Raw genomic sequence first — 22,159 nt, forward strand, 5'->3', positions numbered from 1 at the left:
GTCCAGAGGTGCTGGATACTGAAATCAGAGAGGAAGCCAACACAAACTCAAACCGTTTAGTCTATAGGAATAAAAATACCACAGAAGACCGGAAGTCCCACACCGGCGGATCCCGGACCGCAGCAGCTCTCTGCTCCCAAACCCCGTGGGAGAGAGACCTCACCGCCTGATCAGGTGGGCACTCCTGAGGCTGCAGAGCGGAGGAGACCACCAACACTGCCCACCCCTGCCCACATCCCTGGCCCAAGAGGCAACTGTATAAGGCCTCTGGGTTCCCGTAGGGGAGGGCCCGGGAGCAGCAGGACCCCTGCGCCTGAGACACTGCTGGAACCTGAAGGAAACAGACTGGATAAACAGTTCTCTGCACCCAAATCCCGTGGGAGGGAGAGCTGAACCTTCAGAGAGGCGGACACGCCTGGGAAACCAGAAGAGACTGCACTCTGTGCACATCCAGGCGCCAGAGGAAAACACCAAACGCCATCTGGAACCCTGGTGCACGGAGGCTCCTGGAAAGAGCAGCGCAGATCTTCCCGGTTGCTGCCACAGCGGAGAGGACTTAGGCAGTACCCCACGAGCAAACTTGAGCCTTGGAACTGCAGGTAGGACCAACTTTTCCCCTGCAAGAAACCTGCCTGGTGAACTCAAGACACAGGCCCACAGGAACAGCTGAAGACATGTAGAGAGGAAAAACTACACGCCCGAAAGCAGAACACTCTGTCCCCATAACTGGCTGAAAGAAAACAGGAAAACAGGTCTACAGCACTCCTGACACACAGGTTATAGGACAGTCTAGCCACTGTCAGAAATAGCAGAACAAAGTAACACTAGAGATAATCTGATGGCGAGAGGCAAGCACAGGAACCCAAGCAACAGAAACCAAGACTACATGGCATCATCGGAGCCCAATTCTCCCACCAAAGCAAACACGGAATATCCAAACACACCAGAAAAGCAAGACCTAGTTTCAAAATTATATTTGATCATGATGCTGGAGGACTTCAAGAAAGACATAAAGAACTCCCTTAGAGAACAAGTAGAAGCCTACAGAGAGGAATCGCAAAAATCCCTGAAAGAATTCCAGGAAAACACAATCAAACAGTTGAAGGAATTAAAAATGGAAATAGAAGCAATCAAGAAAGAACACATGGAAACAACCCTGGACATAGAAAATCAAAAGAAAAGACAAGGAGCTGTAGATAGAAGCTTCACCAACAGAATTCAAGAGATGGAAGAGAGAATCTCGGGAGCAGAAGATTCCATAGAAATCATTGACTCAACTGTCAAAGATAATGTAAAGCGGAAAAAGCTACTGGTCCAAAACATACAGGAAATCCAGGACTCAATGAGAAGATCAAACCTAAGGATAATAGGTATAGAAGAGAGTGAAGACTCCCAGCTCAAAGGACCAGTAAATATCTTCAACAAAATCATAGAAGAAAACTTCCCTAACCTAAAAAAAGAGATACCCATAGGCATACAAGAAGCCTACAGAACTCCAAATAGATTGGACCAGAAAAGAAACACCTCCTGTCACATAATTGTCAAAACACCAAACGCACAAAATAAAGAAAGAATATTAAAAGCAGTAAGGGAAAAAGGTCAAGTAACATATAAAGGCAGACCTATTAGAATCACACCAGACTTTTCGCCAGAAACTATGAAGGCCAGAAGATCCTGGACAGATGTCATACAGACCCTAAGAGAACACAAATGCCAGCCCAGGTTACTGTATCCTGCAAAACTCTCAATTAACATAGATGGAGAAACCAAGATATTCCATGACAAAACCAAATTTACACAATATCTTTCTACAAGTCCAGTACTACAAAGGATAATAAAGGGTAAAGCCCAACATAAGGAGGCAAGCTATACCCTAGAAGCAAGAAACTAATCATCTTGGCAACAAAACAAAGAGAATGAAAGCACACAAACATAACCTCACTTCCAAATATGAATATAACGGGAAGCAATAATCACTATTCCTTAATATCTCTCAATATCAATGGCCTCAACTCCCCAATAAAAAGACATAGATTAACAAACTGGATACGCAACGAGGACCCTGCATTCTGCTGCCTACAGGAAACACACCTCAGAGACAAAGACAGACATTACCTCAGAGTGAAAGGCTGGAAAACAATTTTCCAAGCAAATGGTCAGAAGAAGCAAGCTGGAGTAGCCATTCTAATATCAAATAAAATCAATTTTCAACTAAAAGTCATCAAAAAAGATAAGGAAGGACACTTCATATTCATCAAAGGAAAAATCCACCAAGATGAACTCTCAATCCTAAATATCTATGCCCCAAATACAAGGGCACCTACATATGTAAAAGAAACCTTACTAAAGCTCAAAACACACATTGCACCTCACACAATAATAGTGGGAGATTTCAACACCCCACTCTCATCAATGGACAGATCATGGAAACAGAAATTAAACAGAGATGTAGACAGACTAAGAGAAGTCATGAGCCAAATGGACTTAACGGATATTTATAGAACATTCTATCCTAAAGCAAAAGGATATACCTTCTTCTCAGCTCCTCATGGTACTTTCTCCAAAATTGACCATGTAATTGGTCAAAAAACGGGCCTCAACAGGTACAGAAAGATAGAAATAATCCCATGCGTGCTATCGGACCACCACGGCCTAAAACTGGTCTTCAATAACAATAAGGGAACAATGCCCACATATACGTGGAAATTGAACAATGCTCTACTCAATGATAATCTGGTCAAGGAAGAAATAAAGAAAGAAATTAAAGACTTTTTAGAATTTAATGAAAATGAAGGTACAACATACCCAAACTTATGGGACACAATGAAAGCTGTGCTAAGAGGAAAACTCATAGCGCTGAGTGCCTGCAGAAAGAAACAGGAAAGAGCATATGTCAGCAGCTTGACAGCACACCTAAAAGCTCTAGAACAAAAAGAAGCAAATACACCCAGGAGGAGTAGAAGGCAGGAAATAATCAAACTCAGAGCTGAAATCAACCAAGTAGAAACAAAAAGGACCATAGAAAGAATCAACAGAACCAAAAGTTGGTTCTTTGAGAAAATCAACAAGATAGATAAACCCTTAGCCAGACTAACGAGAGGACACAGAGAGTGCGTCCAAATTAACAAAATCAGAAATGAAAAGGGAGACATAACTACAGATTCAGAGGAAATTCAAAAAATCATCAGATCTTACTATAAAAACCTATATTCAACAAAACATGAAAATCTTCAGGAAATGGACAATTTCCTAGACAGATACCAGGTATCGAAGTTAAATCAGGAACAGATAAACCAGTTAAACAACCCCATAACTCCTAAGGAAATAGAAGCATTCATTAAAGGTCTCCCAACCAAAAAGAGCCCAGGTCCAGACGGGTTTAGTGCAGAATTCTATCAAACCTTCATAGAAGACCTTATACCAATATTATCCAAACTATTCCACAAAATTGAAACAGATGGAGCCCTACCTTATTCCTTCTATGAAGCCACAATTACTCTTATACCTAAACCACACAAAGACCCAACAAAGAAAGAGAACTTCAGACCAATTTCCCTTATGAATATCGACGCAAAAATACTCAATAAAATTCTGGCAAACCGAATTCAAGAGCACATCAAAACAATCATCCACCATGATCAAGTAGGCTTCATCCCAGGCATGCAGGGATGGTTTAATATAAGGAAAACCATCAACGTGATCCATCATATAAACAAACTGAAAGAACAGAACCACATGATCATTTCATTAGATGCTGAGAAAGCATTTGACAAAATTCAACACCCCTTCATGATAAAAGTCCTGGAAAGAATAGGTATTCAAGGCCCATACCTAAACATAGTAAAAGCCATATACAGCAAACCAGTTGCTAACATTAAACTAAATGGAGAGAAACTTGAAGCAATCCCACTAAAATCAGGGACTAGACAAGGCTGCCCACTCTCTCCCTACTTATTCAATATAGTTCTTGAAGTTCTAGCCAGAGCAATCAGACAACAAAAGGAGATCAAGGGGATACAGATCGGAAAAGAAGAGGTCAAAATATCACTATTTGCAGACGACATGATAGTATATTTAAGTGATCCCAAAAGTTCCACCAGAGAACTACTAAAGCTGATAAACAACTTCAGCAAAGTGGCTGGGTATAAAATTAACTCAAATAAATCAGTTGCCTTACTCTATACAAAAGAGAAACAAGCCGAGAAAGAAATTAGGGAAACGACACCCATCATAATAGACCCAAATAATATAAAGTACCTCGGTGTGACTTTAACCAAGCAAGTAAAAGATCTGTACAATAAGAACTTCAAGACACTGAGGAAAGAAATTGAAGAAGACCTCAGAAGATGGAAAGATCTCCCATGCTCATGGATTGGCAGGATTAATATAGTAAAAATGGCCATTTTACCAAAAGCAATCTACAGATTCAATGCAATCCCCATCAAAATACCCATCCAATTCTTCAAAGAGTTAGACAGAACAATTTGCAAATTCATCTGGAATAACAAAAAACCCAGGATAGCTAAAGCTATCCTCAACAATAAGAGGACTTCAGGGGGAATCACTATCCCTGAACTCAAGCAGTATTACAGAGCAATAGTGATAAAAACTGCATGGTATTGGTACAGAGACAGACAGATAGACCAATGGAATAGAATTGAAGACCCAGAAATGAACCCACACACCTATGGTCACTTGATTTTTGACAAAGGAGCCAAAACCATCCAATGGAAAAAAGATAGCATTTTCAGCAAATGGTGCTGGTTCAACTGGAGGGCAACATGTAGAAGAATGCAGATCGATCCATGCTTATCACCCTGTACAAAGCTTAAGTCCAAGTGGATCAAGGACCTCCACATCAAACCAGACACACTCAAACTAATAGAAGAAAAACTAGGGAATCATCTGGAACACATGGGCACTGGAAAAAATTTCCTGAACAAAAGACCAATGGCTTATGCTCTAAGATCAAGAATCGACAAATGGGATCTCATAAAACTGCAAAGCTTCTGTAAGGCAAAGGACACTGTGGTTAGGACAAAATGGCAACCAACAGATTGGGAAAAGATCTTTACCAATCCTATAACAGATAGAGGCCTTATATCCAAAATATACAAAGAACTCAAGAAGTTAGACCGCAGGGAAACAAATAACCCTATTAAAAAATGGGGTTCAGAGCTAAACAAAGAATTCACAGCTGAGGAATGCCGAATGGCTGAGAAACACCTAAAGAAATGTTCAACATCTTTAGTCATAAGGGAAATGCAAATCAAAACAACCCTGAGATTTCACCTCACACCAGTGAGAATGGCTAAGATCAAAAACTCAGGTGACAGCAGATGCTGGCGAGGATGTGGAGAAAGAGGAACACTCCTCCATTGTTGGTGGGATTGCAGACTGGTAAAACCATTCTGGAAATCAGTCTGGAGGTTCCTCAGAAAATTGGACATTGAACTGCCTGAGGATCCAGCCATACCTCTCTTGGGCATATACCCAAAAGATGCCTCAACATATAAAAGAGACACGTGCTCCACTATGTTCATCGCAGCCTTATTTATAATAGCCAGAAACTGGAAAGACCCCAGATGCCCTTCAACAGAGGAATGGATACAGAAAATGTGGTACATCTACACAATGGAATATTACTCAGCTATCAAAAACAACGAGTTTATGAAATTCGTAGGCAAATGGTTGGAACTGGAAAATATCATCCTGAGTGAGCTAACCCACTCACAGAAAGACATACATGGTATGCACTCATTGATAAGTGGCTATTAGCCCAAATGCTTGAATTACCCTAGATCCCTAGAACAAACGAAACTCAAGACGGATGATCAAAATGTGAATGCTTCACTCCTTCTTTAAATGAGGAAAAAGAATACCCTTGGCAGGGAAGGGAGAGGCAAAGATTAAAACAGAGACTGAAGGAACACCCATTCAGAGCCTGCCCCACATGTGGCCCATACATATACAGCCACCCAATTAGACAAGATGGATGAAGCAAAGAAGTGCAGACCGACAGGAGCCGGATGTAGATCGCTCCTGAGAGACACAGCCAGAATACAGCAAATACAGAGGCGAATGCCAGCAGCAAACCACTGAACTGAGAATAGGTCCCCCATTGAAGGAATCAGAGAAAGAACTGGAAGAGCTTGAAGGTGCTCGAGACCCCAAAAGTACAACAATGTCAAGCAACCAGAGCTTCCAGTGACTAAGCCACTACCTAAAGACTATACATGGACTGACCCTGGACTCTGTCCCCATAGGTAGCAATGAATATCCTAGTAAGAGCACCAGTGGAAGGGGAAGCCCTGGGTCCTGCTAAGACTGAACCCCCAGTGAACTAGACTATGCGGGGAGGGTGGCAATGGGGGGAGGTTTGGGAGGGGAACACCCATAAGGAAGGGGAGGGGGGAGGGTGATGTTTGTCCGGAAACCGGGAAAGGGAATAACACTTGAAATGTATATAAGAAATACTCAAGTTAATAAAAAAAATAAAAAATAAAAAAAAGAAAGTACAGAAAAAAAAATGGGATACAGAGCTAAACAAAAAAAAATTTTACTAGATCTATTCATGAGTAGAACTTTTAATGATAATGTGACTGAAATAAAAAAGAACATCAAGTGAAAAAAAATACCACAGAAGCCAAAATGGGTAACGATATGGAGCAAACACTCACTCACTCAGCAGATAAAATTACACCTAGCCCTTACTCACAGACCTACTTCATAAACAGTGTACATTCTGCTGGTATCTACTCAACACAATCCTAAATGCTGCAATCAAGTTGGAGGTTGAAGCCTTTTGGAGGTTGGGGTCCCTATTCAGGATATTCCATCCTCACTACTTTGTTAGCCAGCCTTTTAAGTGTAAAAATGATCTCCACTACCTTGGAAACCTGACACTTTTTTGAAGACACATTTACAGTGCATTTTGATCTATAAGGTCAAGGGGTTTTCAAGTAAAATCCTAATTTTGGACTAATTTGAGACCTCTATGAAAACAACAATGATCGAAGTACAATGTGCCTCACTGGCTTCTGGGTTACAAGGTGACTTAGAGAGTGCCTCCTCTTGTCACATTGGGGCTGAAAAGGTGATCTGCTCTGTTTTTCATCAGCCTGTCTTTACCAGGCAGATTTGTTGCATCACTGTGCTCTGTCCAAGGCTTTTGAGGACTCTCTGGGGAGCCGTTTTGAGCTGAATTATTATAGAGCTCAAAACCTTTACTCTTCCACCTATCGATGATGGACAATGCCATCGTCTGCTACACATGTGGCTGGAGCCATGGATCCCTCCATGTGTACTCATTAGTTGATAGTTTGCTACCTGGTAGTTCTGGTGGGTTGTGGTTGGTTGATATTGTTGTTCTTCCTGTGGGGTTGCAAACCCCTTCAGCACCTTCAGTCCTTTCTCTAACTCCTCCATTGGGGTCCCCCTATTCAGTGCAATGGTTACATGCAAGCATCCTTATTCCAGAGCACTGAGATGGGAATGGGTGTGTGGGAGCGGGAGCATCCACATAGAAGCAGAGGCAGGGGGTTGGGAGAGCATGGGAAGGGGATAACGTTTGAAATGTGAATACATAAAATATCCAAGAAAAATAAAACTCATAAAAACTTCACTCTGTGCTCTGGGTTTACCTGAGCCATAACGATCTGAAACTGAAACCAAAGCCAATTCATTCATTCTCTCCCTCTTACTGGTTCTAAGACTTGAAGAGCTTCAAAGTATGCGTCTAAAATTCTTATATTTAATAACTGCTCTTGGTACAATAGGGTGATCTTTATATACATTCTTTGACTAGCGTAAAAATGCAAAAACAACCAAGCAATCAGAAGAAACCATAGCCTAGGGTCTCACTATATATTTGAGGCTGGCCTGGAATTCACTACACAGACAGGGGCACCGGAAACTAACAGAAATCTGCCTCTTTCTGCATTCTTAGAGCTGGCATTAAAAGTACATGCCACCACAAATAGCTTTATATGAACATTTTTAAAAGCTTTTACATATATTGTGTCTAGAAAAACATTTCATTTACTTAATAAGTATCTATGGGGGAAACTGACCTTATTTTTTTTTCTCAACACCTGAATTGTAATTTGTAAATAACAAAGTAACCTTTTTTAGAGTATTTTTTAAAAAGCACTCAACTTCTCTTCTCTCACCTGATAACACACATATTATTATCCATCAGAATGACAGCATCACATGGTGCTGTCACCTGGTGTGATTATCCACACCTGTTCACAGTTTAGTCTTCCTGTCTGCTCACCTGGGACTCATTTGTTACCCACGTCCCTCTTTGAGTTAGTAAATGGTGTTCTGCTTTAACATGCCAACACATGGTCTAGCCAGGATTGTTTCCTGTCCTACGCTTTAGTAAACAGGATTCTAGGCTGTCAGATGCTGATACTGTTGTTGATACTCCAGCTACAAAGGTCAGGGCTAGGGTGTGCAGGTTCCACAGCTGAGTCAGGGTCAGAAGAGAGTTCACAATACTGCACTTAACAGACTGTGAATGTATCTAGGAAACTGTACCATCAGATCTGATCTGGATCATGATCCAGAAGTATTTCTCAGCATCATGCATTCAGTCTCAACTAACTTCTTCCTTGAAGAGCTGAGCAAGAGCTGTGGTAGGAGCTACTACATGGGACTTTTAGGGCCTCTCTTTATAAATATAATTTATGTGTATGAGTGTTTGCCCAGCATGTGTGCACATGAATGTTTGACTGGTGTCCAAAGAACTTAGAAGAAGGTTTCAAATCCCCTGAAATTAGGGGCAATTGTGAGCTAACACTGGTGTTGTAAAATACTGAACCATCTTTCAAGCCCCAGATTTGGATAACTTTTAGGAGGAGCCATATCTCAATACAGGATTACTATATATTGGCTAACCTGGCTTGAGTCACTAGTTCTTACCTCTCTGCACCATGGAGGACAATGGGTTGGTAAGAAAGGTGGACAGGCAGTGAGAGAGGATGTCTTGATTTGCAACTTCCAGGGTAACCGTGGAACTGGTACTAGTCATGAGTTCAGCTGCCTTAGGTAGAAAAGAAACAGCGGTCACTGTCACAGTAGAGTCTATGTTCAGAATACTTGTGCTTAGGTTCCTCAACCCGGTTGCTGTGTGGGAAATAAACTAGGCTTTCAGAAGATTATGTCCTGTCCACATCACTTATGATAATTAATTATAACACAGGTAAATATATTCTATTCTATAACATTAACATTAAGATATTTAAACATTTTACAAGCTCTAAGTATAAGTGTACATATTTATATAATTATTTAAGGAAATACTCTAAAGAATATACATTCTTATGAGTGAACACAAATGAGATTCATCTGCTCTAACAACTAGGATTATAGGGGAAGATGAGTAAACACAAAGAGCTTTTACAGCACTTCTTTTTGAATTCAAATTTCAAAATAAAAAGCAAAATATCACTTCAATACAGTAAGACTAACCAATCAGCTTTAAAGTAACCAATTAGTCATACCTTTCCTGAGAAAGTCCAACCAGACTAAATCCATCCACAATGAGGAGTTGGTCATGGGCACCTAGTTGTCCAACCTGAGCCACCAGAAGGATGCAGGTGTAGGGAGAAAAGAAAAAAGGCAGCGTCAATGCACAGCAGCATTCCTCACAGCACACAGTCAGTGCACAGCAGCATTCCTCACAGCACACAGTCAGTGCACAGCAGCATTCCTCACACCACACAGTCAGTGCACAGCAGCATTCCTCACACCACACAGTCAGTGCACAGCAGCATTCCTCACACCCTTGCTGATTTCCCTCTAGGACTAAATAGGAATAGAAGTGAACACAACTTAGACACATTGCTCTCCTCATCTTCCAATGGCCTAGTGTCTCCCTATGATCATAAGGCTAGTCAAAGAGGAAGCAGAAGTGCCATTGGGCATGCCCTTCTTTTCAGGACACTCCCAACAACACCCACAGTGAACAAAGCATACATACACACCAGAAGTATCCTGTGTCTTCACTCAACAATCAGCCATACTTAGAAGAGCTGTAGCAACGAGAAAACAGAGGACGACCTACTTTCCTGCTGTCTCTCAGCAGAGAGCAGGACATTCCCCAGCTCGGGATTTCCCAGAGGCATTAAAGGATGAACCAATTCCAATGGGGAAATTCACTGATAAAGTTGTGTTGCTGCTTTCCTTCAAGAATGAAACCTTACAAGGGGGTGGGGGAAGAGTTTTCTCCCAGAAATGTGGCCCAGGGAGATTGTCCAGAGAACACGCAGATGGCAAAACCCAAGTGCCTTTGTACTTTGTCCTTCCCAGTTTGCTCTGTGCTCATTCTTCCTCTGGCTCTGTTTTCCAGTTCCCCATAATTCTTACCTTCTAATATCCTCTAAGTATTTTATGATTCTTCCCCCAACCCAAGCCTTCTCCCTCTTCTGGATTTCTTCTCTTCCCAGCAAGGACTCAATATGACTGCTGTGTAGCCCACTCTAGAGCGTGGTGCAGCTGAATGCATCCATTCACCTGAAGTTTATCACACTCTAAAAACACCAGCTTCCACAAAGTGAGGTGGAGAGTGGTATGAGCTGAAGAAGTCTTCCATAGTTTACTGGTCCTAGCACACACGGCATTTATCACAAGAGGTATAGAACAAATTCTTAAGCTTTCAAAAGTAACATCTCATTTCATTCAGCCTGAAATCTAATAACCAGCAATGACTTTGAAAAATTGAAATTACAGTTGCTGCAACAGTGCAGATCCTGTGAAGAGGTAGGTCCTGCGACAGTGGAGGCACTGAAATAGCGCCGGTTCTGTGACAGTGAAGGTCCTTTGAAAGTGGAGGCACTGAGATCGTGGAGGTCAATCTACATACAGGGGAGCTGCTGCACAATTGAAGGTTCTGCTACAGTGGAGGTCCTGCAAAATTGGAATTGATGATACAGGGGTATTCCTGTCACTGTAGAGATCCTGGGGCAGTGAAGTTGCAGAATCATGGGAGATCTTGCTTCAGATGATGTCCTGAAACACTGTAGTTGCTACGGGTGGTGCTACGACAGTGGAATTCCTGGGATAGTGGAGGTTATAGGACAGTGGGTGTCCTGAGACAGTTGTAGTGCTCCTACAGTGGAAATCCTGTGACAGTGGAGGTCCCGCAATAGCAGTATTGCTTGGACAGTCCAGTTCTTGGACAAAGGAGGTCCTGTGACACTTGAGATGCTGAGACTCTTGAGCTCCTGAACAGTAGAAGTGCTGTGATAGTTGAAGTGCTGAGACACTTGTGGTCCTGTAACAGTGGAGTTGACACACAGACAGTGGACTTCCTGAGGTAGTGGTGGTGCTTAAACAGTGGATGTCCTGTGACAGAGGAGTCCTGCAATAGAGGAAGAACAATATATGCTGGCTGATGACCCAGAGCTTCCAGAAAATAGACCACCAACCAATATATATCAGAGGATGGCATTATTTGAAACCAATGGGATGGAAGGCCCTTGGTCCTGTGGAGATGTGATGCTCGAACATAGGAGGAGGCTGGAGTGGTAGGTTTTGAAAAGTTGGGTGAGTTTAGGAGCAGCATCATAGAGGCAAAATGGAGGGAGGAGGGAGAAGATGTAGGAGTGGGCATTTGTGGATTGGCACCTAGGACGTGGGACATCATTTGAGATGTTAACAACAGTGGAAATGATAAGGTTTACATTGTCTGACCCAAACCTAAGGGATACTACATAAGGAACACAAAAACCCACAGGTGCTCACAAACAATCAGTTAAAATTTGGCCTTATGCGCTCTACTCCAAAGAAACTATTCCAAGAACACTGTTTTTTGTTTTTTCAAACAAAGTTTAAAACTCTTAAGTGTACTCTCAAATCTGCCCTAATTCGCATAAATTGGTCAAAACTGTTGGCTTTGTAAATACTTCTATCTTGTCCCAATAGTCACATGCTGGTCATCCCAACAACATGATACTTGTCAAGGTGGGAGTCAATCAACATAGGATTCTAGTTCCAACTGGGTCATGCAGACCCTGAGCTCACCTTCAGTTTCTCACACACACATACATACACACACACACACACACACACACACACACACACACACACACACACCACACATACAGAGAGAGAGAGAGAGAGAGAGAGAGAGAGACAGACAGACAGACAGACAGACACACAGACACAGAAACACACACACATGCACACACACACACTCACAGACACGGACACAACCACCCATGAGAGGGGGAGAGGTAGAAACAGAGTGAGTGAGAGAGAGAGAGAGAGAGAGAGAGAGAGAGAGAGAGAGAGAGAGAGAAGGGAGTGCTTATCATCTATTTTCTAAGGCATATTGTGTGCTCTTCACGTTGAGCACAGAGACTTGCACATGTAAACCAGTCTTGTACACCTAGGAACATTTTCTGTTCTGTATATTCTATTTTCTATCCAGTTTTTAGGATATCTTTAAAAGCAAGTAGGGCATTGTCCTACCATGAAATCTTGGACCTAAAGGTACATTTTAATACAAAGCTTACATGTCACTTACAGATGACTCTAGTAGGAAGTACATTAAGTTCAGAATCATTCAATCAGAAACCCTTAGTGTGTATACATCATTCTCACTGCCTTCACTTAACCTCATGTTTGGACCACTGTTCCTAGCTGGAGATTCCTATTTATCTCCCAGAATAAAAGGGAGTCTCCGTGCTCAAGTGGAACAGCAGATTCAAGGTGGGACTGTTGGGTGACATTACAGTGAACATCAGGGACTGTCCCACGGAGGGAGGACATGGCCCTTTCTTTCCTCCTGGGGAAGCAGTATCTACATTGTCCTGAGCAGGGAAGGATCCTCTCATTCTAGCAGATATTCTGGATGACACAAGGAATGTGAATAGATTATGAGATCACTTTTCCACATTTCTTTCTGAGGGAGAGACCCTTGAGACCCTTGGCTCAGGAGTAACTGTTCCAGATAGCAAGGTGAGGTCAGTGTGGGCCCTGTGTTGACCTATGAATAGTTATTTATGTTAATCACCAAATCTTTAAAACTTACAGCATGTGAGAGAAAAGTCTCCCAGGAATCTCAGCTAAAAGTAATCAGTGAGTTTTAAGAACAAGAACAAGTAGGAAATTTAAATTCATGTGATTGCTACAAACAAAGCAAGAAACTGTCACTAGATCACCTTTGTGTAAGGGCCCTGACAACCTACACAACTTAAGATGTGAAGTGCTCAGCTAGCATGCTTCCTGGCATGAACCCAAGACACAGCTTCTCTGTGTCTCATCACCTCTGAAGCATGGTCCACAAACAATGGCAACAAACCTTCTCTTCCTCAGAGTTCAAAGTTACCTTTATTGTTAGTGATAGTTTCCACAGTTAACTAACCTCTACTGGATAGACAGCTTTGACTAACCTTCTCTGAGCTTCTCCCAACCATGTACAGATGGTACATCCCTCTGCACATGAGGCCTGTTCCTCTCAGGCCTGCTGTTCTCCTTCCCAGATTAGAAACTGGATACCTTTCAAGCCTACATTCTTAAGTCATCTATCAACTTTGGGTACATGATAGGCACAGCATGACATTGGGTGCCAAATAACACTTTCCTACCTGACAATGAATATGATCCAGGGGTACCAAACATGGAAACTGGTCAGGTAAGGTCAGGTAACCCCCATGCTATCTCCATGTGGAGATGAAGATTGACACACCTTCCCAAGCAGACTTTCTCAGCTGTCTCAGCCCACACAGCAGTCCTTTGCTGAGCTTCCTTACTCCCAGTGACTGATGAGAGTACATGAGAAGATGCCTGATTTCTGGAAAGCGCTGGGCCCCATGACCCACAGTAGCAGCAGCTTCTGATCACAGGTGATTTCAGGAACTGAAAATGCCTAATGTTCCTGTGTTGATTTGAATATGCTCAGCCCAGGGAGTGGGACTCTTTGCAGATGAGCCCTCATTGGATAGGTGTAGCCTTGATTGAGGAAGTGTGTCACTGTAGATGTTCCTTGTCCTAGCTGCATGAAAATCAGTTTTCTAGTAGCGGCCTTCAGATGATGATGTAGAACACCCAGCTCCTCCTGTACCATGTCTGCCTAGATGCTGCCATGCTCCCACCTTGATGATAATGAACCAAACTGCTGAACTTGTAAGCCAAACCCAACGCAGTGTTCTTCTTATAAGATTTGCATTGGTCATGGTGTCTGTTAATAGCAGGAAAACACTAAGTAAGTCACTTTCTACCACAGATGACGAGGTTAATTGAGTGATGTCATCACCTGAGGGGACATGGCCTCTTATTAAGGTTCTAATGTCCTAAGTAATTGCAGGCTCTCTTCTGGCCTAGGCATTGGGTATAATATTAATCTTCCCAGTGTCTTCTTCTCTGTAAACTATACATTTTGCATTTCTATTTGCCCCATTTGCTCTTTTTCATTGAAGTCCTATAACCTCAGTATAACAGAGGCCATACTGGGCTCTCTTCAAATTTTCATCGAAGAAATTTGTTTATTACTTTTTAATTTAGCCCCAGGTAGGTTTTTAGGATGTGGGCTGAAGGAAGCCACATTTTTGTAAAAGCATCATACAAATTATCCCAGGCCAGTTACAAATATTATTGCCTTCTGAATCCCCTTGTCCTGGGCTTCCACATTCTGGATAGGTCTTGGCACTCCTGACTCCCAAGCTCCTGCCAGTATACCCCATTAAACTCTTCTTAGAGCACTGGGCCACTTCTAGTTCAAAGTTCTGAATTCTTGCATATTTTCCAAAACTAGTAACAAGCACAAACTGGCATGGTCAGGTATCACAGAGCAAGAGTCCGCTCTATTACATCCCCTTCTGCATTAGTTACCTTTTTATTTCTGTGACAGAAATGCCATGAGCACAGCAAACTATAAAACATGTAGGCGATTAGTGATCCTATTTCACAGACCACCTGTTACCATAGGTTAAGTTCTATGACGACAGGGCACAGTGGAAGGAGCAGGAAGCAGAGGACTCACATCTGGATTCACAAGTACAAAGCAGACAGTGAACAGGGAGTGGTGCAGAGCACTAAAACCTCAAAGTCCAGCCCCACTGGCATTCTTTCTCCAGCAAGGGCACACCTCCTGAGTCTTGCCAAACAGAGTCAGCAACTGGGAAAGGAGTACTCAAATGTCCGAGACAGTGGAGGATAGCTCATGCAAAATGTCATGATGATTCAGGAATTCGAATCAGTAACAGAGAGAACCTTCACTCTGGGTCAATGTGTGTTGCTGCAAAGCCAGCAAGCTGCTCTCCCTCCTCTTGAACATAAGATGTGGATTAAGTAAAAAATGTAAACAAGCATCTCCATGGAAAATCAACAGCCCTGTTAATCTGGTCATACTTATAGGATAAGTCCAGAGGTGCTGGATACTGAAATCAGAGAAGAAGCCAACACAAACTCAAACCGTTTAGTCTATAGGAATAAAAATACCACAGAAGCCAAAATGGGTAACGATATGGAGCAAACGCTCACTCACTCAGCAGATAAAATTACACCTAGCCCTTACTCACAGACCTACTTCATAAACAGTGTACATTCTGCTGGTACCTACTCAACACAATCCTAAATGCTGCAATCAAACCAAATGGTTTCTTACTTTGTTGAGTATGACTTAAAAACACTGAAGTACTCTGAAGGAGGTTAATGGAAACTTCTCAGGGCCTGGGGAAGTTGGCTGAGGGAGTACAGATTAACAAAGCAACACAACCCAATTTCCCCACCAGCAAGCAGAAACCGGCCTGATGTCAGTTGCCAATTCCTGAGGGTTTAAGAGAAGCCTACAGACTGGAAGGACTGAGGTAGGTGAGATTAAAGTACAGTTACACTGAATGCTCACTTGAGGAATGGGAAGGGTAGCAACTGGAAAGTGCTGTGTGTGTGTGTGTGTGTGTGTGTGTGTGTGTGTGTGTGTGTGTGTGTGTTCCATGCATGTGTTTCTGTGTGAGTGTGGTTGGGTTGTTGCTGTTGTGTGCTTAATTTGAGACAGAGTGTTACCACAAACTGAAGCTGTCCTAAAACTCACCCTGTGCACAAGGGTGGTTTGGACAGTAAAGAGACCTTCTCTCTCATGAAAGGGGGATTAATGATGTGTAGCACAAGCTATGTGTGAATGTAAATTTCAAAATCTGAAGATTTCATAAATCTCCTTTGGCTTGCTTTAACAATGCTGGTGATTATAGCAATACATGGTACACTGAGGACAGAACAGAATATATAGTGTGTGCTTTTGAGATGGTTCAGAGGTGAAAGGAATAGCTGATGATCTGAGTTTAGTTCCAGAGGCACTGCTAATAATCAAACACAAATGTAGCCGACTTTTATCCTGTGTAAAAATCAGTCAGGGCATCCAGTCATCTAAAGTCTGGAAGCTGGGGAAGGGAACATGGAAAATGAATATCCTAGTAAGAGCACCATTGGAAGGGGAAGCCCTGGGTCCTGCTAAGACTGAACCCCCAGTGAACTAGATTGTTGGGAGGAGGGTGACAAGGGGGGGAGGATGGGGAGGAAGGAAGGGGACGTTTGCACGGAAACTGGGAAAGGGAATACTGGAAATGTATATAAAAAAATACTCAAGTTAATATATATATATATATATATATATATATACACACACACACACACACTGAGGTCAACCCTAGATAGGGCATAGAGCAATCCACACATCATGGGATTCAACGGGGAGTTTTATGAAAGAGCTATTTCCCAGGAGCACACCTGTGTGTCAAGGCCTCCCTTCCAGCTTGGCCTTTGGAATCTCCAGTGCTAAACACTGTCTCTTCCTTTGCAGAAGTGAAACATAATAAAAATTCACACTTCACAGTACAGTGAATAGCAGTAATCGCGAAAGGTGTAAATAGAACCGATGAGTACCAGAGTATGTGGGTTGATGTTATATGAAATGTGTTTGGGTGCCGTGCAGTATCCTCTTCAATGTTCCTACATACTGAGCAACGACCCTGTACAATTTCTCTCTAGACAGAACCATCTGGAATTCACTCACTGAGGGACTTATGCCCTGGAGTGGCAGCTACAGGTAGGTCTTGTGCAACCATGTCACGAAGCGAAGAGACAGAGATGCATGGATTAAATGGAGAGAAGCAGATTGGAATGGTGGAGAGGCTAACCTGCCAACAACTCCAAACCCCCAGCAGGATGACAATGGAGAACAGCGAGCAGTTTCCAAGCCAGCCTCACTCTCCATAGCCAGACTTCTTCCAGTCCTTCCATTTTCCCAAGGAAAGAAAAGTTCAAAAAGCAGGGACAGGGAAAGAAAAACTGCTCTACTCCCAGGAGCCAAGGGCAAACCCCCTGGCACCTCCCTGTCTGAGCCCATAAGCAGAGACAGCCCAGTCCTGGGATCATCTCTAGAGGCTCAGGGACCCAGGCAGATGAGCCCTTGAATCACAAAGGGTTCCTCTACAGCATTCTATGGGTGTCAGTCCTGAGACCCTGAGCCTGAGGTGCTCTGCTCAGCTATTCAGAGAAGCCTTCTCCTGATCTCTGTACAAAGATCTCTGTGTTGGATGTCAGAGGAGAGTGTCCACCCAGCATGGTTTGGGGCTCTGGCCCTCAAATCTGTTGGTCCATGTTAACTTCTCCACAGAGAAAGCTTATGAGCTTTGCTGATGCATCCATTAGGCGTTTGGGGGATTCAAACTCAAGTCTCTGCCTAGTCCTGCAGCTTTGTCTCAGGTGTTTGATGATAACCTAGAGCCTTTCTAAGGATTTATGAGAACAGTGTCCTCTTGGTGGGTCAGTTTAGAAACAGCTTTGTCTTTAAAAAAAGAAAACTATACCATCAGTTTGAGGCTAATTCTTCAGAATTCAAAGATAACGTGACACCCTGAGTGTAGACATGAGGACTTTAAAGCAGGATGCAGAGTAAACATTCAAAACAGAGAACTATGGACAGCTAAACATCTTACAGGGTTTTATTTCTAACAGCCTAAAGTCTTTCCATAGCCCATAGAAGCCACGGTCTCAGAGTCCTTCCCAACCATGTTGACAGGTCCTATTGTGACCTCATGAGTCGCAATTGTGAGGCGGCCCAGCAAACACATATTAAGCTGTTGCCAGGCCTGGAATTCTTTGAGTGCTTTGAGAGGAGGTGTGGAGTGGAGCCCTCTGCGACTTGGTTGTATCTATTGAGCTGTGTGTGGTTGTATCGAATTTTACTGTACTGTGTATATGTGTATGTATCAGTGTGTGTAAGAGAGTGTGTGTTGACAGATTGGCCTGTGTGTGAGTGCGTGTACACTTTTGCCTGTGTGTTTGTCTGTATATGTAGGAGTGTGTGAGTTTACAGGTTTGTATGTGTGTATGTGTTTGTATGTGTGTATCTCTTCTTGTGCGTATGTGTATCCCTGTGTGTATGTGTGTATGTGTCTGACGTGTGTTTTTCCAGCTTTGCTTGTGTGTAAGTATGCATGTTTTGTGTGAATCTGGGTTTTTGTAAGAGTTTGTGTGAGTATAAGTTCACTTCTGTGTATTTCTGTGTGTGTGCCTGTGTGTGTGCCTGTGCCTGTGTGAGTGCCCGTGTGTGTGTGTTTGTGCGTGTGTGTGTGTGTGTGTGTGTGTGTGTGTGTCTGTGTGTGCACGTGCCCATCCCCTTTTGCCCCTTGTATCTATATTACCTGCACCTCAGTGCAAGAGAGTGTAGAGGCCAGAAGTCACCCTGGCTGCTGTTCCTGAGGTAGGTTCTCAACCTTATTTTCAAGACAGGCTCTCTCACTGGCCTGCAGCTGCCCAAGTATCTGGGCTGGCTGACCAGTCGCTCCCAGGCATTTGGTATGCCAACCCCATAATATCAGTTTAAAGGCCTATGGAGATGGCTGGCTGCCTATTTCTTGATTGATTGATTGATTTTTGGATGACTTGAAGAGAAAGAATTAGGTCACATATTGCCACGCCACTGACTATTTCCTTATTGGGGTTTTGTTTTTTGTTTTATTTATTTATTTATTTATTATGGATTGCTGGTTTCATTTTTTAGTGGTTTTTATGTTATCACATGCTATATTACTGCTTTGATTATTTACGGTGCTGCAGTCGGATGATTCACAATGTCTCCATTTTCAATGTCCTGCGGTTTCATCCTTTTACATTATTCCTGTTTCTCTATTTATTGAGTACAAGCAATCATTGGCTTAGACTTGATACAAATTTGCCCTTTGTGACACTTTGACTCTTCGGCCTTTGTTTAAGGTTTACTATTCACTGATATTTAACTGCCTTATTCCTTGTGGCTGGTTAATTTTAATTTTCAGTATTTTGCTTTGGAGAGTTGTGAAGTTTTGTGGATCACTAGGTCCTGAAATTCAATGGAGTTTTCCCTTAAGTGTTGGCTTTTTATATTTGTTTGTTTTGTCTTATACTAATTCTTTCTCCTCTCGTTTCTTTCATCTGTTTTTTTTTCTTCAATGAACATCTATTCATAGTATTGACCATCTTTGCCCGACCAATCCTATTGTAGTATGACGATTTTTATTTTCATCATTGCATTTACTATGTGTGTGCTCTTGGCTTTCTCTTTTGGGGTTGGTTATTTGGGTGGCTTTTACTTATGACTTCATATTTTCCCCTTAACTTTTTCATAATTTTGCTCTATTTTTCTAGTCTAGTTTTTACTTTGTCTTTGTTTGTTTTTATTTCTTTTTCTTTTGTTTGTTTCTTTTAGGTACCACAAGTGTAATTTTAGCTCCTATATTGCTCCATCTTTTTCATTATTTGATTCCATTTTTGTTATTTTTAGGTAGCATTAGTACTGATAAAATGCCTACAGAGACTGAGGAGGAGTTACCAACCCCTACACCCGAGCCCAGTATCTCTGAGGAGGGCAACTTCCATTCCCAATACCAAGTATTGGGGACAATTGGGCAAGGGGGCAACGCCAAAGTCCTCCTGGCCCACCACCGGCTCACAGGAACCCCGGTGGCTGTCAAAGTTCTGCGAAAGGACAAGCAGTGGTTCCAGCCAGCCATGATGGAAGCAAACATAATGAGAAAGATCAACCACCCCAACATAGTGTCTCTCATACAAGTTATTGAAAAGGAAACGAGAATATACCTCATAATGGAGCTGGTGGAAGGCCAAGAACTCTACCAGTACATCAGAGAGTCAGGGCACATAGAGGAGGATGAGGCCCGGCAAATATTTGAACAGATATTGTCAGCAGTGAGCTACTGCCATGGAAAGGGGATTGTTCACCGAGACCTCAAACTGGACAATATAATGATTGATAAAAACAAAAAGGTCAAAGTCATCGACTTTGGGCTTAGCACCCAATTTCAACCTGGAAAAATGCTAAACCACCACTGCGGCACGTACTCTTTTGGTTCCCCTGAACTCCTCCTTGGCCATCGGTATGACGGGCCGAAGAATGATATGTGGATTATAGGAGTGGTCTTGTACTGTATGGTAGTGGGAAAGCTCCCATTTGATTCAGTGATCATCCAAGAACTGCAAAGACAAGTAGTGGCAGGGGTATATCCTGCTCCCTGTGGGGTTTCAAAAGAACTGGAGGACCTCCTTAGTAAATTACTGAGGGTAAATCCCAACTTTAGACCAACAGCAAGAAAGGCGATGAAACACCCTTGGTTCAAAGAACACTGGAACGGATTGATAGGTCCCTATGAAGAAATGCTTCCCCTCACACCAGACCCGGCCATTTTGGATGCCATGAAAAGCATTGGATTCCAAGCCTCTGTAGTAAAACACTCTTTAAAACAAAGAAAATATAATGAGGAAATGGCAACTTATTTCTTTCTACAAAAGCAGGCTCTCCAGGGGGATGGCTGCACAGCCCAGGCACAGCAAGTGAGTCCCGTTGTAGCCCCATTTCCTAGCGTTGATCCTGCTGCTGCTTTTAGATTAGAACCAAAGAGGAGTGGAAGCCTGCCAGTCCTTGGCACCTTGCGGGTGTCATCCTCCCATGGTCACGTATCTCACTATGGCCAGAATGCTCATCCAAAAGGAGGCAAAAGATCCACTGTGGCTGGTCGTCTCAGGCCTCTACCGATGACACCTACACAGGACCACTATCACAAATGTGCCGTGAGTGTCCCATGCATTCAAACAACAAGCATCTTCACTGAGAAGAGTAGCAATAAGGAAATCAAAGAAGACAACCCACTCTCCCACAGAGCCCCATTAGAGGATAAGCCCATCCCCAGCAGGGTCCGGCACAGAGGTTTTAAGGGGTGGACCAGGAATATAGCAAATGCCCTGATAAAGCTGTGTTGCTGCATGCCTAGGAGAAAGAAACCTCACCTGGGGCAGAACAGAATCTCCCCCCAGAAATGAGCCACAGGGAGAGTCCAGAGAACAAGCAGCAGGCATAGCCCAGGTACCTTTGTGCTTTGTCCTTTTCAGTTTGCTCTATGCTGGTCCTTCCTCTGTCTCTGGTTTCCATTTTCCCCACAATTCTTACCTTGTATCTGCTCTAAGTTCTTTATGAGGTTTCCCCAACACCAAGCCTTCTCCCTCTTCTTGATTTCTCCTCTTCCCAGCAGGGACCCAATAGGATTGATGAGTTCCACACTCTACAGAGTTTTCTAGTTGGCCCATCCCTTCAGATGGACTCCAGCTCCCCCTTAGGCCAATAGCTCCCACAGGGTGAGGACTAGAGTGTCATGGGCTCATGGACTCCTCCAGGGGCTACTGATCTTTTCACATGTGGTCATCAATCACAAGTGCTGCAGAGCAGAGTCTTATGTTTTCAAATGTAACATCCCATTCCATTAAGCCTCAAAACTAATTAACAAGGTTTGTCATTGAATAAGTATCAACAACCTAGTTTGTGGGTTATAGTTGATGGTCAGAATCCTGCATGCATGCATATTGTTTTGCATACTGGTTTTTTTTTTGTTCCTAAGACCTAGTGATCTATTGAATTTTATAGGTAGTAGTTCTAAATGTTTTCTTTCAAAGACCTCAACTGAGAAGTAGAAAAAAGAAATTAATAAAGTAAGGCAAATCAAAGCCCCAAATGGTAAGCTAAGAATTCTACCTCACTGTCTTTTTTGCTTGGAATAAATTGTCTTGTGTATTTCACAGTGTTATCTGAAAATTCTTTCATGTCCTCAGTATAAACAGTAGGTGATTTCAGACACATGGCAATGGAAAAGACACCAGCAGAAAC

General features: G+C 42.8%; 1 pseudogene; it reads left to right on the plus strand.

Annotated features, from left to right (window-relative positions):
- The first annotated feature begins 19,791 nt into the window (after window positions 1-19,791).
- Window positions 19,792-21,321, plus strand: LOC148007038 (sperm motility kinase Y pseudogene; annotated as a pseudogene).
- The last annotated feature ends 838 nt before the right edge of the window (window positions 21,322-22,159 follow it).

This window comes from Rattus norvegicus, chromosome 1 (assembly GCF_021556685.1).
Source record: "Rattus norvegicus strain SHRSP/BbbUtx chromosome 1, alternate assembly SHRSP_T2T, whole genome shotgun sequence".
In the NCBI taxonomy this organism is placed as follows: Eukaryota; Metazoa; Chordata; class Mammalia; order Rodentia; family Muridae; genus Rattus; species Rattus norvegicus.